General features: G+C 43.5%; 1 protein-coding gene across 1 annotated transcript in view; it reads left to right on the top strand.

The window, feature by feature from the left end:
* The first annotated feature begins 431 nt into the window (after positions 1-431).
* The window catches only part of LOC129698656 (E3 ubiquitin-protein ligase HECW2-like), a 313,116-nt gene continuing 302,682 nt past the window's right edge, over positions 432-10,865 (top strand). Inside the window, exon 1 of the mRNA XM_055637791.1 lies at positions 432-1,078. The gene's annotated coding sequence lies outside the window, so the exon portion shown is untranslated. The remainder of the gene's footprint in view (positions 1,079-10,865) is intronic.

Raw genomic sequence — 10,865 nt, 5'->3', positions numbered from 1 at the left:
GCAGCTCCTTGTACCACCTTTATTCTGTGGAATTTCCTTTCCAGCAGTCTGTGAATACCTTTGAATTAGTACCCACAAAACAGAAATGCTGTCATTAATTTATTTGACACGGAGCTATTTTAATTAAAGACCATCCAATCCAACCCAGAAATGTCAACTGCATTTCTCTCTCCTCTTGCACCACCTGTCCTGTTGAGTAGTCCTGCCATTTTTCTTTTTACGTTTAAGATTTCCAGCACCCATCGTGTTTCGGTTTTGTGAATCAGAAAATAGTGGAAACATTCAGCGGGTAAAGCAGTTTCTGTGGGGAGAAAACTAGAGGTGTGGCTCACGTCGAAAACTCCAGGAACTCCATACGAGGTCTTTAATTTGAAACGTTAACTATTCCGCTTTCCACGTTAGCTGTCTGACCTGCAGTGTTTTTTTTAAATTATATATATTTTTTTGTTTTTAAATGTGCATTCTCTCCAGAAACTGCAGAGGTTTTGCTGTGTTTTCTATCATTAGGCTACCCGGGGTGGCACAGGCGAGAGGAGGAGGAGGAGGAGGAGTCCTGGTGCAAAGAATCCCTCTGCCACTGTTGCAGGAGCTACAGTCGGTTTAACGCTGGCATACGGGGAGAGGGGCGGGTGAAGCTTCCCTTTCGCCAGCTCACCTGAGGCAGTAGAGGAAGGAGAAATAGAGAGGCTCAGTGGTGGCGCTGGAGGAAGCAACAGCAACAGCAGCAGCGAGGATGCGGCAGCGCTCGCAGTAGAGGAGGAGGAGGCGGCGAAGATTTGCAGTCGCGGAGGTTGGCTCCTGCCGCTGATTGGCATCGCTGACCAACAACAACCGGCCCCGGAATATTTCCTTGCACGAAAAGGCAAGGGGAAGCGCCCCCGGTTTATGTGTTGAAATGGTGCATCTTATGCAGGATCCTCGGATTAAACATTAACATTTGAGAGATCGCAGCCCGCAGTCACGGTGTGGGGGCGACTGCAGCGAGGGTTGTATCAGGAGGCGGCTGCAGGGAGTGGGGAATCCTCCATCTCTCCGGGCTGCCCGGGATGACTGGACTTCCCTGGACCTCTCCCTCACTGTGAGTAACTATCGCTGACTCTCATTCCCACAGTGTGTGTGTGTGTTTACGTGTCTTTCAAGCGCCTGGGCAAATAGGGCTGGCTTGGAAAGGGGCATCTTGGTCGGTATGGACGGGTTGGGCCGAAGGGCCTGTTTCCCGTGCTGTGTGACTCGCTGTTTACACCAGGTCACCTCTCGCTGGGAGGGGTGGGGGGGACCCAACCCAACCCAACCCTCAGGCCTGGTACTGGCTATAGGAAAGTGCTGGACAAGGTCCCAGCGTTAACCGGGTCCCATCGTTAGACCCGGGTCCCACGTTAACCGGGTCCCAGCTCTAGACCCGGGTCCCAGCGTTAACCGGGTCCAGGTGAGAGACGCGGTCGCCTCTGGCCTCCCGCAGGCACAACGCCTTGCAGCTGTGTTGGGCGAACACCGAGTCGTCGCCGACTCTTGCACCCGTGTGTCAGTCATGTTGCCGGGTCTGAGGCGGGACCGTCAGGGCTGGCAGCTTCCCCAGCTCATTCATGTCCCTGGCCACTGACTGACACGGGATTACTTGTACACACCCGACATATACAAATCCACACCGGCCAATCAATCCCTCCTCCGGAGCTCTCTCATCCCCCAGTGATTTTAGGCGCCAGATCTCAAACAATATTTATATTTTCCTCTTCTCTTTATGACCGCCCGTCCCCTGTTGAAAGCCGGAGTTAACCTGCAGACTGGGCGGGCGGGCGATGCGGTGAGCGGCCTCACCCCGGGGGAGCTGCTATCCCGGTGTGGGACTGGGTGTTGAAGCGACGCGATGGGACACTCGGGGACCGACCCCGCAGCCACATCGCGCCTCCCGGCTGTACTTGCCCGGACCGCCGCGCTGTGTGTGGCTTGTGGCCGCCGCTGGGCAGAAGCAGCAGCCTGCAGAGCCTGCAACCGGTCGGGAGTGGTGGCGGGGATGGATAAACATAGAGAGTATCTTTGGGATGGCTGGGCTCGCTTGGTAGTTCTCCTCCCACCCCACCACCCCCCGTTGGAAACCTCCCGTTCAGAATCTGAACAACAAAATCCTGTCTGGGTTGCATTTCCAGCTGTTTCATCCACTGCATTGTCGGGGTTGTTGTATTTAGAGGCTCTCTCGCATTAACTTGGACCTGGGAGGTCCAAATTCCTATGGTGTGAAGGTCTCGGGTCATCTGGCAATTGCATAATCTGTAGTTTTAAAACTCTTCACTTGTGCAGGGTATTCTATTAAAACTGGGCAATGGTCACCGTGGAATATTCCAATGGTTAGTATGTCATAAAGAAAGGAAGATGATTTTGGTTGTTGGGAGGTCAACTGTCCTGCCGCTGCAGCAGTTGTCCAAGACGGTCCTCTCGCCCAGTCATCTTCAGGTGCTTGATCAATAATAACCTTCTTTGCAAGGTGCCAGAAATAGGAAATTTTGCTGGTGATTAGATTATGTTCAATTTCATTCATGACTCATCAGAAAGTCCGCACTTAAATGCAATGGGGCCCAGACAGCATTTAGTGGCAAGTTAATGCTTGTGCCACAAAATAGGTAAATGATGGGTTCAGCAAGAGAGGGTCTGACCACCTTCTCTTGACATTCAATGGCATCGCACCATTAATGTTGTGGGAGTAACCCGACACTCAGCTAAACCAGCCACATAGACCAGCCATTCAGACCAGTTGGTCTGGAAGTTGGGACCATCTTTGGTAGGGACACTTGAGATTCAGGGTGACCTGGAAAATTGGTGGCACAAGTGGCTTGGTTGTAAGAGGCAGAGGGTGATAGTGGAGGGTTGTTTTTCAAGTTGGGGGGCTGTGACTTTGTGTGGCAAAGGCTGCTGTAGTCTCTGTAGTTTGTCATATAAATGACTTGGATGCGAATGTACGTGGCAAAGGAAAAAGAACACAGTTCATGCCCTTTGACCCACAGCATCTGTGCCAAACACGATGCCAAGACCATTCCTTATCTATGCGCACATAATCCATATCCCATCCATTCCTTGCATATCCATATGCCAATCCTAAAATCTCCCAAATGCCACTACTATCTCTGCCTCAACCACCCCCCCCCCCGACCCCCCGACCAGTGGATTCTGGGCATTTACATCTCTCTATGTAAAAAAAGTTACCCCGCACATCACCTTTAAACTTCGCCCCTCTCACCTTAAAGCTAGGCCCTCTAATATATGATTGTTCCATCCTGGGAAAAAGGTTCTGACTGTCTACCCTATTCATGCCTCTCATCATTTTATATACTTCTATCACACCTCCTCACAATCTCTGGTGTTCCAGAGAAAATAATCCCAGTCTGTCCGACTTCCCGCTGTTGCTAATACCTCAGAATCCAGGCATGATTCTAGTGAACCTTCTCTGCTCCTTTCCCAAAGTATCCACAACCTTCCTGTAATGTAATGACCAGGGCCTCATGGGATACTCCAAATATGGCCTAACTAAAGTCCTATAAAGCTGTTTCATGACTTCCTGACTCTTATACTTAAAGCCCCAACCTGTGAAAGCAAGCATATCATATGCCTTCTTTACGACTCTATCTACTTGTGTTGCCACTTTCAGGGAGATATGGACTTGGACCTCAAAATCAATTGTACATCAAAGCTGTTAATCATCATGCCATTAATTGTATCTTTTTTGCCCCTTACATTTGACCTTCTAAAATGCAACACCTCACACTTACTTAGATTAAACTCCATCTGCCAATTCTCTGCCCAATTCTATTGCTGATCTTTATCCTGCTCTTGTCAACCTTCCTCACATTCCTCGCCCACAGCAATCTCAGTGTCATCTGCAAACTTACTAAGCAACCCATCTACTTTTACATCCAAGTCATTCAATTCTATATGACAGACAGCAGAGATCCATGGGGAACTCCACTGGTCACAGAATTCCAACCTGGATGTTGTACTACCATCACAACCCCCTGCCTTCTAACTTCATAGTGCTTGGTCTGAAGAAGGGTCTCAACCCAAAATGTCACCATTCCTTCTATCCAGAGATGCTGCCTGTCCCGCTGAGTTACTCAAGCATTTTGTGTCTCTCTTCTGATTTCATACAACCAAATCACCGTTAAACTTGTGCATTTTAATCTTTTGGAGTAGTTTGCCAAATGCCGTGCAAAAAATCCATGCAGACAACATCATCAATCACCTTCGGCATCTCCTCAAAAAACTTGATCAAGTTAGTAAGACACAACCTGCACTGTACAAAGCCATGCTGATTGTCCCTAAGTAATCCATTCTCTTCCAAAAGAGTGCAAATCCTACCTCGAAGAATACTCTTCAAGAATTTCACAGATGTGAGGCTTACCAGTCTATAATTCCCTGGATTCTCTCTACTTCTTAAATAAAGGACCAACATTAGCTACTCTCCAGTCCTCTGGAATCTCGCCTGTGGCTGGAGAAGACACAAAGATCTTTGCCAAGGCTCCCGTAATCTTCTCTCTTGCCTTTCTTAATAATCTGGGATTGATCTCATCAGAGTCTGGGGATTTATCCACCATAATGCTCTTGGAGAGCCCCAATACTTCCTCCTCCTTAACCTCAAACTGCCTTTGTATATTAGTATGTTGGCCTTTATAACAAGAGGAATCGAATATAGGAGCAAATAGGTCCTCCTGCAGTTGTACAGAGCCCTAGTGAGACCACACCTGGAGTATTGTGTACAGTTTTTGTCCCCTAATTTGAGGAAGGACATTCTTGCTATTGAGGGAGTGCAGCATAGGTTTACAAGGTTAATTCCCGGGATGGCGGGACTGTCATATGCTGAGAGAATGGAGCAGCTGGGCTTGTACACTCTGGAGTTTAGAAGGATGAGAGAGGCATCTCATTGAAACATATAAGATTGTTAAGGGTTTGGACACGCTAGATGCCGGAAACATGTTCCCGATGTTGGGGGAGTCCAGAACCAGGGCCCACAGTTAAAGAATAAGGAGCAAGCCATTTAGAAAGCAGACGAGGAAACACTCTTTCTCACAGATGTGGTGAGTCTGTGGAATTCCCTGCCTTAGAGGGCAGTGGAGGCCGGTTCTCTGGATGCTTTCTAGAGAGAGCTTGATAGGGCTCTTAAAAATAGCGGTCAGGGGATATGGGGAGAAGGCAGGAATGGGGTACTGATTGGGGATGATCAGCCATGATCACATTGAATGGCTGTGCTGGCTCGAAGGGCCGAATGGCCTACTCCTGCACCTATTGTCTATTGTCTATAATCTCCACACTTTTTCTTGGTGAAAACAGATGCATGAATAATAAATTTGCAAAGGACAACAAAACTGGTGGTGTAATGGACAGCCAAGAAAGTTGTCTCGGGTTGCAACAGGATACAAATCAACTGGGACAGTGGGCAGATGGAATATATCTCAGACAAGTGTGAAATGATGCCATTTTGGACGTTAAACCAGGACAGGCCACGCACAGTGAATGGCAAAGCACTGGGGGCTGTTGTGGATTCAGGATTGGGTTGAATTTAAATTTAATCCCAAGTATAATTTCTATGGCGATGGTTCCCTTTAAAGGGATTGTGGTGCTGAAACTGAATGAATCAGTGCTATCTATATATTTTTTAATTCATTAAAGGGATGAAGTCGGCTTTGCAATCCGAGCCATGCCAATGAATGCATTTCATTGCCCATTCCTAATTGCTCTTGAGAAGGTTGTGATGAGTTGCCTTCTTGAACCACTGCAGTCCTTGAAGTATAAGTATACCCTCAATACTGTTGTGGTGGGAATTCCAATGGTTGAATGCTACTTTATTGTCAAGTACCTAAGTACAGTGAAACTTCTTTTTTGCAGACAATTCAGTAAAAAAATGTATGCATAAGCACAATAATTTTTAAGTACAAGAGTGTAAGAATAGCAGAATACACTGAGGCAGCACCCAATACTTGCCACATTTCTGGCACCATTTTGCATCCTTCAGATTTCAAAGATACCTGTATTAAAAATGTAGTCTCAACTTGGCCTTAAAGAGCTGTTGTCCTGGTGGTGGCATTGGGTTGGAGTTGCAGGCCTGGCAACGCTGTCAATGTCCTCCATATGCTTCTCCACTGGTGCAGGCCATGTCTGATCCATGCACTTGGAACAATGCTCAATCCAGTCGAACCCCAGGCTGCTGCAAGGCTTCCTGCGGCCCAGTACACTGAAGCATCTACCTGGACATGTGTGTAAGAAGGAACTGGCGATGCTGGTTTAAACCGAAGATAGACACAAAAAGCTGGTGTAACTCAGCGGGACAGGCAGCATCTCTGGAGAGAAGGAATGGGTGACGTTTTGGGTCGAGATGCTTCTTCAGCTTTTTATGTATCTGCCTGGACATGTTGACAGGTGAACTTGCCATCCCTTGCCTCACATGGCCACCGCTGCAAAACCTAACGGTGACACTCACTTATTTGAGGGCTAAAGAACCCTTTAAGAAGGGTTAGTGCTGAATAATTATTTCCAAACTGAAATCTCATTTGTTTTATGTAGAAACCCAGGAGTGAGGTTGAAAAGTTTGTTCAGTTTATTATGCATGCAAAAGTTGGCACATGCTGGTATTATTATCGAGAAAACTGTACTGCAGTCACACCCATTATCTGATGCATGCAAGTAAACCTCATGCAGCCAAGTGTTTCTTGGAACGTATTAGCTTGTGTGCTATTGTTAACCCAATTTTCCATTAGTTCTGAGTCAAAAGTCAATTGTTATATGTCCCAGATAGAAAAATGAAATTCTTACTTGCAGCAGCACGACAGAATATGTACTTATAACAAATAATATAACAAAAACTCAGAAAAAAAATAACAAACAATAACAGTGCAATAATAAAAAAATAGTCTGTTGTAGTTCATAGCTTATGAGATTGTAGTGTTTAATAGCCTGATGGCTGTAGGGAAGAAGCTGTTCCTGAACATGGACATTCTCGGGCTCCTGTACCTTCTTCCTGATGGCAGTGGTGAGATGAGTGTGTGGCCAGGATGATGTGGGACTTTGATGATGTTGGCTGCCTTTTTGAGGCAGCAACTACGATAGATCCCTTCGACGGTGGGGAGGTCAGAGCCGGTGATGGCCTGGGCAGTGTTTACAACTTTTTGCGATAATATGCGATAAGCCTGAAGAAGTGTCACCTATTCCTTTTCTCCAGAGATGCTGCCTGACCTGCTAAGTTACTCCAGCATTTTGTGTCTGTCTTCATTTGTGATAAGTGCTAGATTCATCCTTCACTCTGCTTGGGGTAAGATAATCTCAATTGATGCACCAATATTAGTGTAACAACTTGTTCCAATCTACACTTGGTTCAGTCTGTGAAAAGTGGCAATCTTTTTCCTGCTTAGTGGTTTGGGATCCTCGCAGGAAAATGTGTTTATCGTTTTAAATGGTTATGGTCCCCCATTGTGGTTCAGTACCCAGCCTGTTTATTGACTTCTGTGAATAATCAAAGAGAGTCTGGTAATCTAAAAAACATTCTCAAGTCAAACTGAGTGCCTTCATGAAGGGAATGAAGATGAAACGATAAGTAGAGTCAACGGATTGAGACCAAAAAAGAAAATAATTTGACCTGTTGGGGATGTTGACAGAAATTGCTCTGATTTGTATCTGTTAGACAGAGGAACAATTCTAATATAGAGGTGATCCCTGCATTATGGTTGTGCTGGTGGATTCTATAATCCCAATGGCCATAACACATGGGTCACCTGCACACAAAAAAACCCTCCCGAAATCCCATGGAATTAATTATGCAGTGTTTGAAAACCACAAAATGTCATTGCAGAATTTATTGCTGGCATTTTTATTAATTTACTGACACATTTCAAATTAATTGTTTTTGTATGTCAATAATGGGCCTAGACATTGATGTCTTGTTTTAATAATTAGTGACCTTTACTTGATACATTAGTTGACCATTCATTTCATTGGCAAGCAGTATTCAGTATAGACCCAGATGTTGGCTAGCTTCCCTTTATTATTAATTGAAGAGTAAGTATTTGGACACGTTCATCATAAGTCGGTATGTTCATCAGTAATTTATTGTGCTGAACAAAAAGGGTTATTGAGATTCCATCATCTTTATAAATGCTGCCTTTGTCTCAACAATGTTTATGTTTTTGCTCTTGCAACTATTAATGCTGAAGATTCTAATGTGGGTTTTCTGGGTAAGATTTGGCCTGAAGTCTAGATATTTTGGGGTGGCACGGTGGCGCAGCGGTAGAGTAGCTGCCTCACAGCGCCAGAGACTTGGGTTTGATCCTGACTGCGGGTGCCGTCTGTATAGAGTTTGAACGTTCTCCCTGTGACTGCATGAGTTTTCTCCGGGCTTCGTTTTCCTTCCACATTCCAAAGACGTGTAGGTTTGTAGGTTAATTATGTTCCGTTAAAAATTGTCCCTAGTGTGTAGGATAGAACTAGTGTGTAGGTGATTGCTAGTCAGACGGACTCGATGGGCCGAAGGGCGTGTTTCCACGCTGTATCTCTAAACTAAACTATTTTCTCTTCTGTAAAGCTGTTTATAAAATATAGTTAATATATTGAATTGTCATTTTTAGTTAAAGATAATTGCCACATGAACCCAAATGCTGCATTCTCCTCAACTTTGGCGGCCCCAAAAATGTTTAGTCAGAAATGGAAATAGAAGTGGAAAGTGATTTTACCTAACATGATATGATAGGTGATCATAAAGGGAAAACTCAGAAAACTATTCAAGTACGACTCCAGGTCTGAGCAACTAGACAAATTCAACACAAAATGTCTTGCAGAAACAGTATTTTAAGGTTTCAGATTTTGCACAAGCTCTGCTCCATAAACTGCAATCTAAGAAGCAGGCATTATTTGAAAGAGAATGTTGACTGCTTACATCTTTTTGTGTTTCGTTAGTAAATTGTTCCGTCATGGCCAAGTTTTCAATCTGAGGCTAAAACAGCACTTTGCATGAAGTGCATCTGCCCAAGGCAGAAATATTTCGAGCCTCTTATTTGAAAAATTCACTGATGTTTATATTACCTGCGTTTCTGAACCTGCTTATGTGGCCAGAAGTGTTTTTTTTCCTAAACTGGATTTGAATGGGATCTGGCAGAACTGGGAATACAATGTGTAGGAAAGTACTGCTGGTTTAAATCGAAGGTAGACACAAAATGCTGGAGTAACTCAATGGGACAGGCAGCATATCTGGAGAGAAGGAATGGGGACTGTGATTAAGATGATTTTGACTTAAGGTTGCACTGAATAATTTGATTCCACTTAGGCAGGATTCATAAATGGCTGGTATCTGTATTTTGTGCATCATGACAGGTGATAAAGATGGAAAGATATGCATAGTTTTTTAGAATTGTACTACATTGTTAATTTTATTTGAACACTTATTTATTATTCTGTGTATATGCACTTGTGTGTTAAAATGTGTAAATCATTGTCATCAAATAACAATATTGAACTTAATGTGTTAAATTTGATTACATCCGGGGGTTGGGTCACTGATAATTGATGAATGCTTATTGTAAACGTATTTAATTTATAAGAAACCTTACAAGAAGGAAATAGATTACAAATTAAGGCAACCTTACGCCATTTAACCTTTTGTCGTCAAATATATTCTGCCTTCCATCATATCACAAACCTTCCTTTTTCCTACTTTGCCACTCTTCTCTGCATTCTAAAACTTACTTTATCTGTAACTGTCAATTTATGATGAAAGGATATTGGCAAGAATCAAAATCGACAATTTTCTGTGGTTATATATAGAATAAACAATTTACCACCCATCTTAACAAAATGTAGTCATTTTAAAGTGGAAAATACTACATTGAAATGTAGTTTAAAATCAATTTAAAAAAAATACGGTTGGTATATCCTTTTTTGCGAAGTTTTGTTTTACAATAGAGCGATTGTTTTTCTTTTTTTTTTCTTCTTTCTAGGGTCTAATTTCCTTTCTTTACTTCCTTCTCTAACTTCTACCCTAAGGGGCTTCCTTTTCCCAACACTTTCCTGCACCTCACGATTCTTGCTCACTTTCCTTACTTCTTTTATTTCTATCTTTTTTAAAGCTTGAAAAACGAAGTGGTACAACAAATGTATTAAGATATATGTGATGTGTATTATTGTAATTTACTGTACTTCTATAAAAAAAAAAATGTTTCCACATATTCTCCATTAAATGAAGCGCCTCGCTAATATTTCCAATTTGTAAAGCTGCCTAGAGCTCAATAATGTGAGTTGAGGACATGAAGGTTGGTAAACATGATGTTAAAATGATGGGTAAACCGTATCTTAATACAATACAATGCCCAATGTGGACTAGATGCAGGATAGGACCAAGCACAACAATTTTGGATGACTGGTTTGTGGAGATTAGAACAAGGGAGATGGACTTGGTGCCATGAATGATCAAGTCTAGAGCTACCAATGACATGCATGAGAGTTTCAGCAGTTGATCGGAGGTCTGGGCATGACTTGACTCATCTCTTGCTCCGTCTTAAACCACATTAAAACTACTGACGTACCTCTGAAGTGCAGTTACTTGGAAAGGGGGGAAACCTTTATATGAACAAAATACTGTTGGACTTGCTGACTTATCGTGAACTTGTCCAAATTCATTATTAAATTCATATTTAGATACGATATATACAGCACCCTAATTAATTGGAAGAGCTGAACGGATAGCTTCACACAACGTTTATACTAAGTGGAGGGAGAATACTGCAATCATTCTTAGCAATCAAAGAACCAAAATGGTGTTGTTTTCATATATTGGTGAGGGTGGAACATTAATTGAGGATGCCAGAATAAAAAATAATGTTTCTCAAGTGACTCATTCACAG

The sequence above is a fragment of the Leucoraja erinacea genome, chromosome 7 (assembly GCF_028641065.1).
Source record: "Leucoraja erinacea ecotype New England chromosome 7, Leri_hhj_1, whole genome shotgun sequence".
Classification (NCBI taxonomy): domain Eukaryota; kingdom Metazoa; phylum Chordata; class Chondrichthyes; order Rajiformes; family Rajidae; genus Leucoraja; species Leucoraja erinaceus.
Note: the sequence above shows the minus strand (reverse complement) of the source record. Positions and strands in the feature narration are given on the sequence as shown.